Source organism: Tamandua tetradactyla, chromosome 16 (assembly GCF_023851605.1).
Source record: "Tamandua tetradactyla isolate mTamTet1 chromosome 16, mTamTet1.pri, whole genome shotgun sequence".
NCBI lineage: Eukaryota > Metazoa > Chordata > Mammalia > Pilosa > Myrmecophagidae > Tamandua > Tamandua tetradactyla.
Window position 1 is genome coordinate 74,154,420 of NC_135342.1, and position 14,233 is coordinate 74,168,652.

The following is a 14,233-nucleotide window of genomic DNA, read 5'->3' on the forward strand; positions in this document are numbered from 1 at the left end:
CCTCTTTCTCCCAACCTATGCTATTTTTTCACTTAAAAATGAGGAATAAAAGGTCTGAAAATCACTGCTTAAGCAGGGGTCAGCAAACTTAGGTAAAGGGCCTGTCTTAGTTTTATGGCCCATAGGTCTCTGTTGCAGTTACTCAACCCTGCAGTCATCACAGGAAAGTGACTGTAGATGATGCCTAAATGAATGGGCATGGCTGTGCGCTAAGAAAACTTATGTATAGACACTGAAATTTGAATTTCCTATCATTTCCACGAGTTACAAAATCTTCTTCTGATGATGATGTTCAACTACTTAAAAATGTAAAATACATTCTAAACTCTCAGTCACACAAAAACAAGGAGCTGGTCAGACCTGGTCTGTGGACATAGCTTGCTGAGCTCAGTTTCAGAGTCCTGAACTGGGAATGTAAACTGAAATTCAAGAGCTTTGGTTCTGCCTTTTGGTATAAGTTCTCATGGGAAGACCACCACCCATCTCGGGGCCTCTGGTGCTCATCTTTAAAGTGGAGGATGAGACCAGACCTGTCCTGTCCAATATGGGGGTCATTGGCCACACGTGGCTATTTGCATGGAAATTTCAATTACTTTATTTTAGATTCAGTAAACAATTCAATCCCTTAGTGGCACCAACTGCATTTCAAGGGCTCTGTAACACTTGTGGCTAGTGACTACCTTTCTGAATGACACAGATACAGAATACTTCCATCATCACTGTCAGTTCCACTGGACAACACCCGGCTAGGGTGGTCTTTAGGACCCTTTTTTGGCCCAAAGGTTGATGCTCTAGGATTACAGGTCATGAAAGTTCGGCATGGAAAGAGAGGAGAGGAAAGGCAAAGATTCGTTCTCTTCCATAGCAAGAAGGAAGACATTCGGAGTTGAAGAAGTTTTGCTAAATCATTAGCAATTGCATAATCCATGAAATAATTTGGGAAGGCACCAAAAATCCAAGCAAGAAGGATTTCACAAGCGCCACATAAAGAACTGGGTACAGATCATGTATTTTATGCAAGAAACAGAAATTAGCTAATGTGGCTGAAGAGAGGCAAAGGAAACATGAACCAGGAGTGAGAAATGTGAACAGGATCAAGAGAGAATGGGCTGCTTCCCGAAAGGGTGAACCGCCCCTGACAAATCTGGGGTAATGTGGTCCTGGCAGGAATGCGAAATCTGACAGTGAGAACACTGTAGGCTTAATCCACATCAATTTGCAGGAGGCATTTGCACACCAGCCGGCAGCATGTGCTAACGAGGAAGGTTAGTGTGTGTCATAAAAGTCCTTGTCTTTGAAGGAATGCAGAGCCGGAGTAGGGATTAAGGGCAGAGTCTAATGGGGCTGGTTAGGGGTCAGAGAGGAGGGAGGTGACAAGTGCAAGATCATTTTGCTGAGCTCACTCCCCGAATAAAGATGACTCCAATGCAAGGCAGTCAGGGCTAAGAAGCAAAACGGATGGATGGTCTCCCCGTCTTTCTCCTTGCTTTCCAAGATGACCTGCAGGAATTCACTTTCCTTCCTGCTGATAAAATCCTTAAACCGAGACTTCTGCTCCAACTTCACAGATGGTGGATTTCTTTGGGGAAGAGATTTAAAAGATTCACTCTCCCCACCCCAACTCCCATCCCTGGCAAACACATATGCCTCAGGTTGACTAATCAGAAGATGTCACTCTGCCCATCACCCTCAATCTGATCATCCCTGTCACATGGCTAAGCCGCATCTGCAGTCCCATATCCCAGAGGACTTTCTGAGGCTGGGCACAGCCTGGTGGTGGCTGGAGCTTGTGCTTCCCAGCAAGCAGTGGCTCTGCGCTGAGGAATAAGCCACTTCTCACATTGCCAGAGGGGGAACACATTTTATGGAGGTCAATTTAGAAAGTTATATCATAGGCTGGAGAGGAGTGCCAGCTCCTGTACCCAGCCAGTCTCTTCCTGGCAATGTGTCCTAAGAGTAATATCAGAGATGCGTGCAGAGCTCAGTGGGAGCCCATGTGGGAAGGACACAGGTTTACATTCAGCAATTCTCCGTCTCACCCAGTTTTCTGTGTCCCTGTGCATGATGCATTTCACCTCTTTAAACCTCAGCTTTTCATCAGTAAAATGGCAATAATAGCCATGACACCTACTTCACAGGGTCGTTGTGAGGATGAAATTAAGTGATTCAGGTAACAAGTAGATAAACTTGGTAAATATTCAACAAATGGCAGAACCACCTATGGCTACTTGTTACTTTTTCAACAAAGATTTTCATTGAAAATGATGGCGAAAAATTGGAAATAATCAAGTTGTCTAAAAGTACAGAGAATTGATTAAATATGATATTTGTGTATAATATGAACAAATGTGATGCAAGTTGTAAACCAGCATTTCCAAAGAAGTTTTAATAATAGTAAATGATATGGGTAAATTCACATTAAAATATTAAGTGAGCAAGGCAAAATGAAAATTTGTATTACAGTAAAATTCCTTTTTTATTATTACGCGCGCACACAGTCATAGGAAAACAATAGGGAAGATTTGCAGCAAAATGGCAACACTGATGATCTTCAGGTAAAGGGAAATTGTTGCTTTCCTCTTTATACGTTTACTCTACTTTCAATTTTGGTTTATAATGCACATATATTAGTTTAATAATAAAAAAAATTAAGAAAGAATGACATGGATTTTGTAGTCAGATAGATACAAGTTCAAAACACAACTCCCTGCTTATCAATTGTATAAACTTGGGTAAATTCTTTAACTGAGGTTCAGTTTTCTTACATTAAAAGAAGGGAGGGCATGAGGAGGGAGTCTTTGATGGCTGTGCTAAGAATTTTTAAAGATAATATGGAGACAAAGTGCCTGAATTATAGGAGGAGCCCACTTATAATTTACCACTTATGATTTACACAAGGTCAGATCCTTGTGGGAAGATTCCGACAAGCTTTGGGAGAACATCATATGCTTGGTGGATAATGGGCATGCTGAGATAGAACGCTTCACCCCTTGGATACCAAGCCTAGATCCCCATTTCCTGGATCCCTGTTCCTCCAGGGAGAAGCCATGGAATGCCGCTTTGAAGGACTTTGGCAGATTATTGCTCATGTAATCTTCGCTTATCACAGCAGCTAGTTTCAGAGTCCATTGGAAATCCCAGATTGACTCACTGATGAATCATAGCTACTAATTGCATTGCAGGGACCAGGAGAACTGACATTTGAGGGTTGCTTTGAAGACCCAACAATAGCCAGGAACTGAAGCCTAGTATCCTTACTTGGGAGCATAGGGCCAGTTTCAGCCAAACAATAATTACAGTGATAAAAGCAATGTATCAGAAACACATCTCAATCTGCCTAAATGTCACTGTTCCTGTGATAAGCACTGCTAATGGTTTTTTTTTCTCACTTAATCTTCACAACCGCCTTTGTACAGAGGGGGAGACCAAGACTTAGGGAATGTAAGACATCCAAAGGCACAGCACTAGTAGGTAATGGAGCTGAGATTGAAAACCTGTGGGAGGCTCAATCCAGAGCCCAAGCTCTATCCCACCGTGCTCAGGTGCCCTTTCCCACATCCCACCTTAGCCCCTTCACCACCCCCCTCCACCACCTGGGAGCAGCGACAGATTCTTGGGGAACTTCAAAGCCAAATAGAGGGGAAAGTGCGGAATGGTCTTTGTAGACTGAGAGGCAACAAAGGACCGGTTCCCATCAGACCCCTCCTCTTCCCTGTCTAATCCAGGAGGTGGTTTTGGACGCCAATTCCCTTATTATATAATTACCCCTAAGTTTCTTGATTGTGGTATATTATGGGATGTTATTCCAAATCTGCTTGTAGTCTTATAAGATACTAATGAAAGCATTCAAGGCATTCTCTTGAGCAGAGCACCTTTAATAAAGCAATACAACGGGCACCGACAATTCAAAGAATGGCATGGCTTCGAAGTAAAAGGTTGTTCAATCCTCCTTATTGAGCCTTTCTTTAAACCAAGTCCTCTTAAAAAATGTCACTAGCCTCGCACAGGAGTCAGTGAGAAACTAAAGGAAGGAAGGAAGGAAGGGAGAAAGGGAGAAAAAGAGTGAGGGAAGAAGATGTTATTTTATCTTAGTTTAGTATATACAAGATGGGTTGTGCTTCTCTAGGAGATTCACATCAGGAAGGTCTCGGGGGTAGATTTCTAGAACACTGGCCTAGGAGCCTGAAGTCTTGGGATCTTATGTCTGCGCTGTCAGTTACTAGTATGTGTCTTTGAATAGCCACTTATCCCCTGTGTTTCTTCATGAGTAACATGAGCTCCCTCCTGCCTGGCCTGGCTGGGGTGACCATGTCTCAGTTTGCCTGGGACAGCCCCAGGTTGCACCTGTTGTCCTGGTGTGATTGTCATGGCTCCCCCTTTCACCTCTAGAAGTGACTGTGCTTGGGAGATAAATTACATATCCGCCCCATACCTTAGAGTGTAGGATGGCTAAAGAGGTAAGGATTTGAAAACGTTTTGTAAAAGTGAAAGTCTATTATAGATAAATGGGGTCAGAGGCTCGCCTCCTGAACATTGCGTCTTAGAAGTGGAGACGGGTTTAGCAAGAGTTTGCAGCAACGTGGGTTAATGCTCCTTGTAATAAACCGAATATATGCAAAATGATGCGCCCAGTGTGGTCGCTACGCACATACTCGCAAATACTTCATGGGAACACAGTGAACGACAACAATGTCATCTTTAGTGAAAAATGCGGGTGAGGTTGTCCCACATTTTTTTTTAATGACTAGGTTTGCTTTATTTTAGAGGAAAAGAAGAAAACCAACGATTTCAAAAAATACCAAAGAATCAAAAGGCAGTTGGCGAGCTATCCTAGAGCCCGAGACAGCGAGAAGCAGAGTAAATAGACGTTCTCTTTGCGTCTCCAGTGTGAGAAGCAGGCAGGAGTGGCTGCCAGAGAGAGAAGCTTCCATAGCAAGGATTCCTCTCTCCTTGAATGACACTTGGGTCAATAGGACCTCAGGGGCTTTTTGGACATCTAGGACCTGCCATTAATCCGAACGGGGCATCTATTCTCAAACCCAACGCAGAGTTATGCACACTCCAATCTGAGCACTCCAGACTGTCAAACAAGATGATCTGAACTGCACCACTGCATTCAACTTTCAGCTTTTCTGTTCATTAGGGGGAAAAAGGAATAGTTAAATCAGGACATTGCAAAGATGTTTTCTTTAACAAAGCAAACAAGTAACATTTCCCTAAAGTGAAGTGAATCCCGAATCCCCTGAAATGGTTATTTGCTGAGTTCCTAAGTGGCTGCATAACACTCAAAACAATACTCTGAAAGACAGAGGGGTTATTTTGCTCATATTTTAGTGTGAGAAAGAGCAAGGCTTTGAGAGGATAACTAGCACATGAAGGGACACAGGGAAAGGGCAGGAACAGGATTCACCCAGGTCGTGTAGCAGGCAAGGAGCAGAGCAGGGAACTGAACCTTGCTTGCCTCCAAATCTTCCAGCCAACAGGAGGCTGCAACTTTACCAGTTAGCCATGGGCTCTCTCTATTCCCTGAGCATCCAGCCAGGATCTCAAGCACCTCTAGTAACTGCCTCACTGAGCACCTAGCCTCCCAAAGACAAGAGTCCCAGGGGCAGTCTGCTCCAGCTACGGGAGCCATATCGGGGGTGACACTTGGCTATCTCCGCCAGCCTTCCGTCCTCTCGGAAATTTTGCCTTGTCTTAGAAAGTAATTCTTTTTCCTCCACTCAGCTCTCTCTGCTCTACTTTCTATGCATCTTCATTCTAGAGAAGGTAAAATACAAACTCTTCATGCATGTATGCAGTAAGCATTTTATAAGCAATTACTAGGTTTAAGGCACGACAAGAGGAGACTAGGGAGGGTGCAGTTAGAGACAGAGCTGGCAAGGATGTCTCATCCCCCCAAGGAGTGACCTCCGAGAAGGTATTTTCTTTTATTGGGACTCGGCTTCTCCATCAGTAAAACAGAGATGGGTGAACCAGATGAAGTCCAAGCATTCTCCTGGCATTTAGAAGTTATGATTTCCCTGGCAATTTGGACTCTGATCTCCCAGGTGACTCTTTAGGAGCGGATTCAAGAAGAGATCCATTGTGTCCCTCCCCTCAGAGAATTTCAGCATTGGCCATGAAAGCGGTTTGGCTCCTGGAGAGTTTTTGACTTTCTCTCTTGAGGTGGGCACATATCTTCTTTCGGAACAGTTCAGGATTCAGAGTCACGCCTTGAGTGATTTGCTCTTCTCTTAGACAACTCTGAAAGCCTGGGGGGAAACACACGCTCCCGCCTGCACAGTATGTCCTTATTATTAAGCAATCAATGCTGAGAGGGTAACTTTTCATTAATATCAAATCTCCCCTAAAATCAACGTGTCATCTCACCAGGTTAAGCTTGGAGCAGACCAGTATAGTTGCTTAAAAACAACTATGACTATCCATATCCCCATTATCTTAATTTTAGCACAATTTATAAAATCGCGATTTCTAAAGCCTGTTTACAGCATTCTCTTATTAGACAGAAATTGTCTTTTCTTGGCTCTGCTTTTTAACAGACGCAAACTTGTGTGGAACAGGCTACCATAAAATGAACCTGCATTGGAGGAATGTCCATCTATCAATGTAGACTCTCGTAAAGAATTCGAAGTGTTAGATAAATTGTTTCCATTAGGCTGAAAAGGCTCCTTCGGGTGTGAGCTTCTAATTCATGAGTTGCTGTAAACTGATTCAAATAATAACAAGGATTTTTTTTTCCCCCTGGCTTGATAATAATCTAGTAGAGGACTTGCTGAATCTCTAAAGAAGATATTATCGTATGATTTCTACAATTGTCCTGAAGTCTAAATAATGCCGTTGTGTTAAAATGTGGATTTTTTGGTAAGGCTATCATTTTGTCAGTTGTTTTAATACTGTTTTAGAAAGGAGATGTGATATGTGACTGACACCTGGACAGATAGATAGTAATCGGAATTTTGGTCCAAGGAGATTAAGGGAGAAGCCAGGAGCAGATGAGAACTGATATCGGAAAAAATGCAACCACATTTAAAATTTGTACACTTCTTTATTCTGGAAAAGCACCAAGCAGCACACAAGAAATGAGAAGGAAGCTTGATGAAAAAAACTGTTTATCACTATAGCAGAGGATAAACGTGAATATCTTTTTCATTCCTGAGACTGTTCACAGGATGCTGTTTCAGGTTAATTCAAGTTAATCATATCACCCCAACACAAGGTAATCTCACCTGTCACAGCAACAGTCCTGAAATCTCATGAAATGTGTCTCTTTATTCTAATTTTAGTAGGGAAAGCTGCATCTCCCCAAACCTAAAAGGAATAAGGCAACCTGCCTGTACCTAAAATGTGATCTGCAACTTTCAGTTTGCTGGCCCCACCCAATTAGACCTAGAGTGGATTTATGTCCTTATTTAATGAGTGTATAATGTATACAGCCCCTGTGTTATAGAGAATGAAGGTTAAATAATTCATGGATTCATTCACTAAGAATGTATAAGTGCCTACTACGTGCTGGTTTACACATGCTGCCTGTTCACGGGAGGCTAATAAGGTGACAGGCGATGTGATAAGGGCTAGATGGCAGAGAGATGTGCAAAGGGATCTAAGACAGATCCTTCTAGATGGCTCCCTTTCCTGCTTTCCAGTGTTCCTGTCTATGAAGACTTCAGAAGCGCAAATGATATTCTTACCTTCCTTATAGCATTCTGGGCAATGTCTAAACACTTTCAAAGTTCTTTTGTGGTTCAGGCTATAGTTCTGAAACCTACCTGCAGCTAGTTATTGAAAAATGCAAATAAGTCACACGCCCAGGATTATAATGAGACATTATTTTCTGAGTCAGCAAAAAGTTTGAACTACATACATTTAAAGCATCCTTTTCTATTACAATAGTGAAACATATTAACTGAAAAAAAAAAAAAAAGTCCAAACAACCTAGGAAGAAATAAAGTAAAAAAGTAAAAAAGATATTCCCCTTTCCCAATCCCTCTAAACTTCATTCAGTTTTTATGGTCTATGCTTCTGGGCTTTTGGTATGACTATATATACTTGTATCCACTGAATTTTAAAGGTATGGAAATCATGCAACTTCATTCATTTCAAGCTAAGCAGAGCAAAATAGCATTAACCGAGCCCTGCATTTGTTCAGGGTCTCTGGGAGCTTTGCATACATAGTGCAGGGGCTGCCCAAATATGGCCCTCCATCAATTTTGTAAATAAAGTTTTATTGGGAAACAGTTACACCCATTTGTTCACATATGGTCTATGGTTGCTTTTGCACTGCAATGATAGAATTGAGTAGTAGCAATCAAGAGCGTATCGCCTGTAAATACTATTTACTATCTGGTCCTTTAGAGAAAAATGTTTCCAACCCTTGAGATATTGGATAACTGTACATGGAGGGAAAGGCCTGGATGGATATACAACAAGCTATTAACACAAGTTAAATTATGTATGACTCTGAATTTCTTCTTTGTCCATTGCTCTATTGTCTAAACTTCCAATATTGATGAGCATATTACTTTTGTGGTTTAATTATATATATACAATTGAAATAGAATCCTATATGATTCATGGGCAACTCTAAATTTCTTTATCATTGCTGTATTGTCTAAATTTTCAATATTGATGCATAGATTATTTTTGATGTTTAACTTTATGTATGACCAAAGAGACTTCTAAATGAAGATGAACAAAACCAAGTAACGTCTCAGTAATCAAGTAACCTCCAGTGTAACTGGAATTTCCACTGTTTTCTATGTAAATATAATTCTCTAAACGGAATCTGTTTAAAAGAGTTGGAAAAAAATTTATAAGATGACACCTTTGCAATAATATCTATCCTGTCATTTTTTTCAGGGCATATATTTTTTGGAATTGTGAGAAACGTGGCAGGCACTGCTAGTTGGTCATCAAATCTGTTGCCTCTTCTCGTGCAGAAGCCAGCCTAGGTTTATCAGCCACTTTTAGTGTTGGGCATGACCATGTGACTGAGTCCGGCCTAATGGAAATGGGCCGAGTTGAAGGTACTCCAATGCTGGTCCATAAAAACCTCCTTGCTAGTTCCCTTCCACTGAGCTGAAATGGAAATAACATCCTTTGGTGCACTTTGGTTCTCCTTGGTGAACTTCTGGATTAAGAAGGCAGGACCATAACGTAGAAGACTTCCAGTCCCCCTCCCCAACATTTTTAGGAGAACCAACAGAGAGAGCTGCCTGTTGTGTGAGCATGAAATAAATTTTGCATTAAGCCTTTGAAATGTGAGGGTTTATGTGTTACCTTTCCTAATGAGAGTTCACTGTTGACAGATGGCTTTGGAATGGAGACATGATAGAGGCAACCCTTCCTAGATAATGTCATTCAAAAACTTCCCTTTGAAATCAAAGTGCTAGAAACTTTTTTTCAGACACCTGACTGACTAGTACTTATTCAGTACAAATAAGTGGTAACTACAATTTCTATCCAAGCTTTTGCCTCCATTCTTGAACAATCACTGTTCCGTTTGTGACCATCCAAATCTCTCTCCTGCCAGCATCATATTCACCATGATTCCTGGGCAATCCTTTCTTTTTCTGCCATGTGGCATTAGGTTCCATGTAACTTAAGATGGCATCTGGTAACAATTTTTAAATTATCAACGAGGATACTTTCTCACCTACTGACTTCTATACATCTTGATAGAAGATAAAGGACCATTCTGCCATCAGCAAGGAAGCAATGTAGATAAATTCCATGCCATTTATAATTCATTCCACCTTCATTAAGTATTCATACACTACTTATTGGCACATCACCTAAGCATTCTATGTAATAAAAAACAGAATAGCTAGAAAAGAAACTGGGAGAGGCTGGTTTTATAAGGAGACTAAGGAAGAGGAAAATAATTGATTTGCTGTATCTCTTAACCCAACCCTCTGCTTGTAGGAAGTTTTATCATACTTTCTGGTCAGTTCTCCTATAAGTGAATTAGGTAGCTGTGTTAAGGGTGAATAGAGTAACACCTATAGGAAGGTCACTGTTAGTCTCATTCATTCATTCACACATTCATATATTTATTGAAGGACTGCTTTGTCAGGCCCTGAGAATAAAGCAGATATTTCGTTCCTAAAAGCTAGACTTCTTAAACACATATATACTGATTTAGAAACATTGAATAGGCTGGAAACATTAAACATGAATTATGATCACATATGTGTATTGAGATTGAACAATCTGCAAACTACTAGACCAGACAAATTTTCATAAGAACACTGAGATGTAGTTTCTATTATTTGTCCCCATTTTACAGATGAGGACATTGAGATTCTGAAGATTAAGTAGTTGCTCAAGGTAAAAGAGTTTTTGGCCACAGAGGGGATCATGCTCATGTATGTTTGGGTTAAGAGTCCATGTTCTTAAGTCCTCATCTTAAGGACTTGTTTCCTAAGGGACAACAACCTTAAGTGTTGTTGTCCCTTAGGAAAGGACCATGTCCCAACAATGGAACTACAGCGATGGTGGGTCATCAAGATGAAAGGATGGGCAAGAAGGAGGCCAGAGGGAGGGCACAGTAAAAGATGGCTACCAGACATTGACATATAGCTGGGCCTATTCATTGGTCTGCCAATTTTGGCCTTGATTAGTTGTCACAGAGGGGACCTCAACCTACACATTTGGTAACATGGAGAACATATGAAATTAGAAAAAGAAAAGGAAGAACCCCCAGTCCCTTCACTAAGCTTTCAATGATGTCAAAGAGTTATTCATTTATGTTCAGCTTATTATTCACTCATGTTTACAAATGAATCATTCAGAATCTCTCTCCTAATGGAAAATGCCATTGGATTCAAAAGTCTTAGGGATACATTTAGGATTGGGCAGGTCCTGATCCACTTGCTCTTTCCTTTCTGTGAGTTTGCTCTCTGCGCTTGTCAGTCCAACATGATGAGCCACCTTTAGGTAAATCCTGTCCGTGAAAGACAGCTCTGGACAAACGGTTCCACCTTCTGCCATGGCACCGACTTCGTAGAATTTCGACCGTTTTTTAAAATCAGTTTCCTATGTCTTGTATTTCAGTTTTTGCTTGCAAGCCAACTCACCAGTATTCCCTAGATGATCACACTTGTCAGAGCCACCAACCAAGTGGACCCACGGTGTGCTCCAAGCTACATTCAGAGTGTACATTAAGGACTCAAAGGGGCTTCTCTTTGGGATTGAAAAATGGGACTAACTTTAAAAAATCATGCTCTTTGCTTTATTAGGCTCTATAAACTATTAGGTGTTCCAGATAGAAAAATGAATTAAAACGTGGGTCCTGCCTAGGAGGGAACTATAACTCTAGTAGACTAGTAAACACATTCAGTAATTTCTACATTATTCTAGATTAGGAGATTGAAAAATGCACAAATGGAAGGGAAGAGACACCCACTGACAACTCTTACAATACTCCAGCCAACATACCTCAAGAAAACATCTTTCAAATTTACCAGAAAATACCCTTTTTACCCCATCTTAACAAGGCAGTTCTTGTTCTCAGCTGTCATATGCAAGATCTATCAGATAGATTTACATTAAAAACTGATTTCAAATCACATGGGTGAAGATGGCTTCTGTTAACTACATTAAATGCCGTATTTTTAGCATAAAACCAAAAATGTGGATACCCCTTTGGTGAAGGAACAAGTTCCACAGGGAAAACAGAGAGTTAAATTTCCTCCATGTCTCAACCATCTGCAATTTACTTACCTCTCACCACTACACAGCCTGCAGCTGTGTCCACCACACATCAAGGCTGTGTGCTAACATCCAGCCCTGGAAATAGACCTGTGTGGAAGACGTCACAGCAGGATTTATGGAGAACGATCTAATTATTCAACTCAGTTCCATTCACTCCCATTACAGCCCCTATTTAAAATCTCTATGGAAAAGGCCATTTATCTCCTGGGACAAATTGTCAGGACCCTTTTTTATTGATAGGAATACATCCTTTCTGTTTTGACAGCAACTCAGCCAGAGATAAACATGTCCACCTCTCAATGGGTCCAAGGAATTAGGGCCTCAGGGGTCTACACATTCTAGAGGAATGCCCTTACATTCAAGATTCCATTGGATTGATGGATAAACATTGGCTGTTCTAGAATTCTCCATTTTCAACTCTGCTCAGTGCATTGGAGGAGGTGATTAGCTTCTTAGTAAGTTGATTCAACTAGAGAAAGCTCTCTTTTACAACTTTAAACTAAGTAACAGATGACAGAAGTCACCTTTGCCAAGCAAGTGTCTTCTGCAACATGACCTTAAAATACCTACCCAGTTCTCTACACCCTGGAAGCCAGCTCCCCAGAAATAGTCCTTCTCACAAGGAAATCACTCAACTTGTAACCTCTCAAAGAGGTTGCCTATTCCTGGAGTCTCCTCTTCTTTCTGGGACATTTTGCTAAAAAACAAGCTGTGAATATATAATAACTCTATTGAAAAAAATACCAAAAGAATATTGGTCTTTTGCAGCATAGAAGAATAAATATCTTTTATTTCTTTCTACAGAACCTTGTTTGGGGAATGCATTTGGAGCCTTATGTTTCTGCTTTTGTGATTCTGTGAGGGCTCAGAGGAAATTTGGGTCAAAGGTAACCTAGCAGAGACTTTTCAATGACTGATAGGTGTAGCTGTGATTGCTGTTGGGGAGAAACCTGCTTTGAATCATGAATCCGCTCTGTTGATTAGGATGAGGTTGAAAGGGACCATTCTCTCACAGGAAAGATCTCTCCCTGAGATTATTTCCGAATTAGTTCTTCAGGAATTTTCTGTGCAACAGTTATCACCTGCAGTTTGTGCCACAGTTTGACATGGCTTCCCTCGAAGCTTCATGGGAAGTATAAAAGGAGAGCCAGTCACCTCTCTACAATTGAGTAGCACTTGGATTTTTTTTTTTTTTTTAGCACAATCCCATTCAGACAACTGATACTACATGGAATGAAACTACTACTAATAATACTAAAAAATGTCAAGTACAGTACTGAAAAACGTCAGTATTTTTTCATTCAACCATGTCAGCAGCAAATCCAATCTGAAATATGCTGACAATGGTGGAGCTATGAAAACCAATATACTTGATGAGCCAGCCATTCAATAAATTATATATGTGTACATAGACGTTTGTCTGTAGTTTCCCCAGAAGTAGGAGACGCCTGCAGGTGATGGGACCCCAAGATGGCACGGAATGTTATGGAATTGGTTAGTTTATACACAACATTCTATTCTGTCCCCCTCAATTGAGGGTCAAGCTTAATATAGAGTGATGAAGCAGGCACCCCAGAGTGATTAAGGCATCCCAAGGTTAGAGGTATCTTTTGTCAGTGCTTGAAATGCTACCACAATTGGAAATCAAGACTAGCATTATCCATATCTGGCTCCCTCTGTATGGAAAAGAAGTAGCTACACTCTGCTGTACCACAGAAAACATCAGATTTCATTATTCCAAATTGTTGAATGCAATGTATTTGTATAGTTTTAAGGAAACACACAATCCTTATTTTCACTCTGATTACTCGCTCATTAGAGAAAATTTTTTAAATTGGATGATCAAATTTTTGATCACCTTTTTGGATGATCAAATAGAATATATTAAAATTGATCATTATCTCACCATCTAGGGATGAAATATATAAAGTATGTGGGGGTGTGTGTGTGTATGAGTGTGTGAATGCATGCTTTTAGTGGGTGACTGCTCAGCTAAATAGCAGCATGAACGAGTTCACGACTCAAATCTCATTTCTCTCTCTAAAACTGCACAAGTAGCTGTAAGATTAGGCTGAACAGGACACATGAGCGCCTTCTCTCCTGTCTCTTCCAGTCCCGAGAATGCACATGTTATTCAAGAAGGAATGTGTCTCTCTGGGCATCTTTGGGAAGAACAAGTACAAGTGGATCTTTCTGTCACTCTCTATTACCAACAGATGACTGCTTCTCCAGCGACAGAAGCCACTTTGTACTCAGAGGCATTTGACTGAGTGTCTTTGTTTTACAAGGGAAGTATGCATTTATATGTTTTGGGTCATTTGATAATGTAGGAAAATACTGACAACTTATAACAAAGTGCAAAACAATTTCCCAAAACAATGCCAATTTGATTTTACTTCGTTAACTAAATATTAATCGAGCCCAGCTCAAGGATGGAAGAGTAGGATTCTATTCTGTGTGCATTTCTGTGTTTTCAAACTTTCAGCAATAAGCATGCATTTCCTCTCTAATAAAAAAG

General features: G+C 40.8%; 1 long non-coding RNA gene across 1 annotated transcript; it reads left to right on the forward strand.

Moving 5' to 3' along the window:
- Positions 1–12,115: 12,115 nt before the first annotated feature.
- On the forward strand, positions 12,116–14,233 carry LOC143659788 (uncharacterized). The gene is made up of 3 exons (XR_013163741.1): positions 12,116–12,170; positions 12,520–12,602; positions 13,829–14,233. It is a non-coding gene; the product is annotated as an uncharacterized LOC143659788 (long non-coding RNA).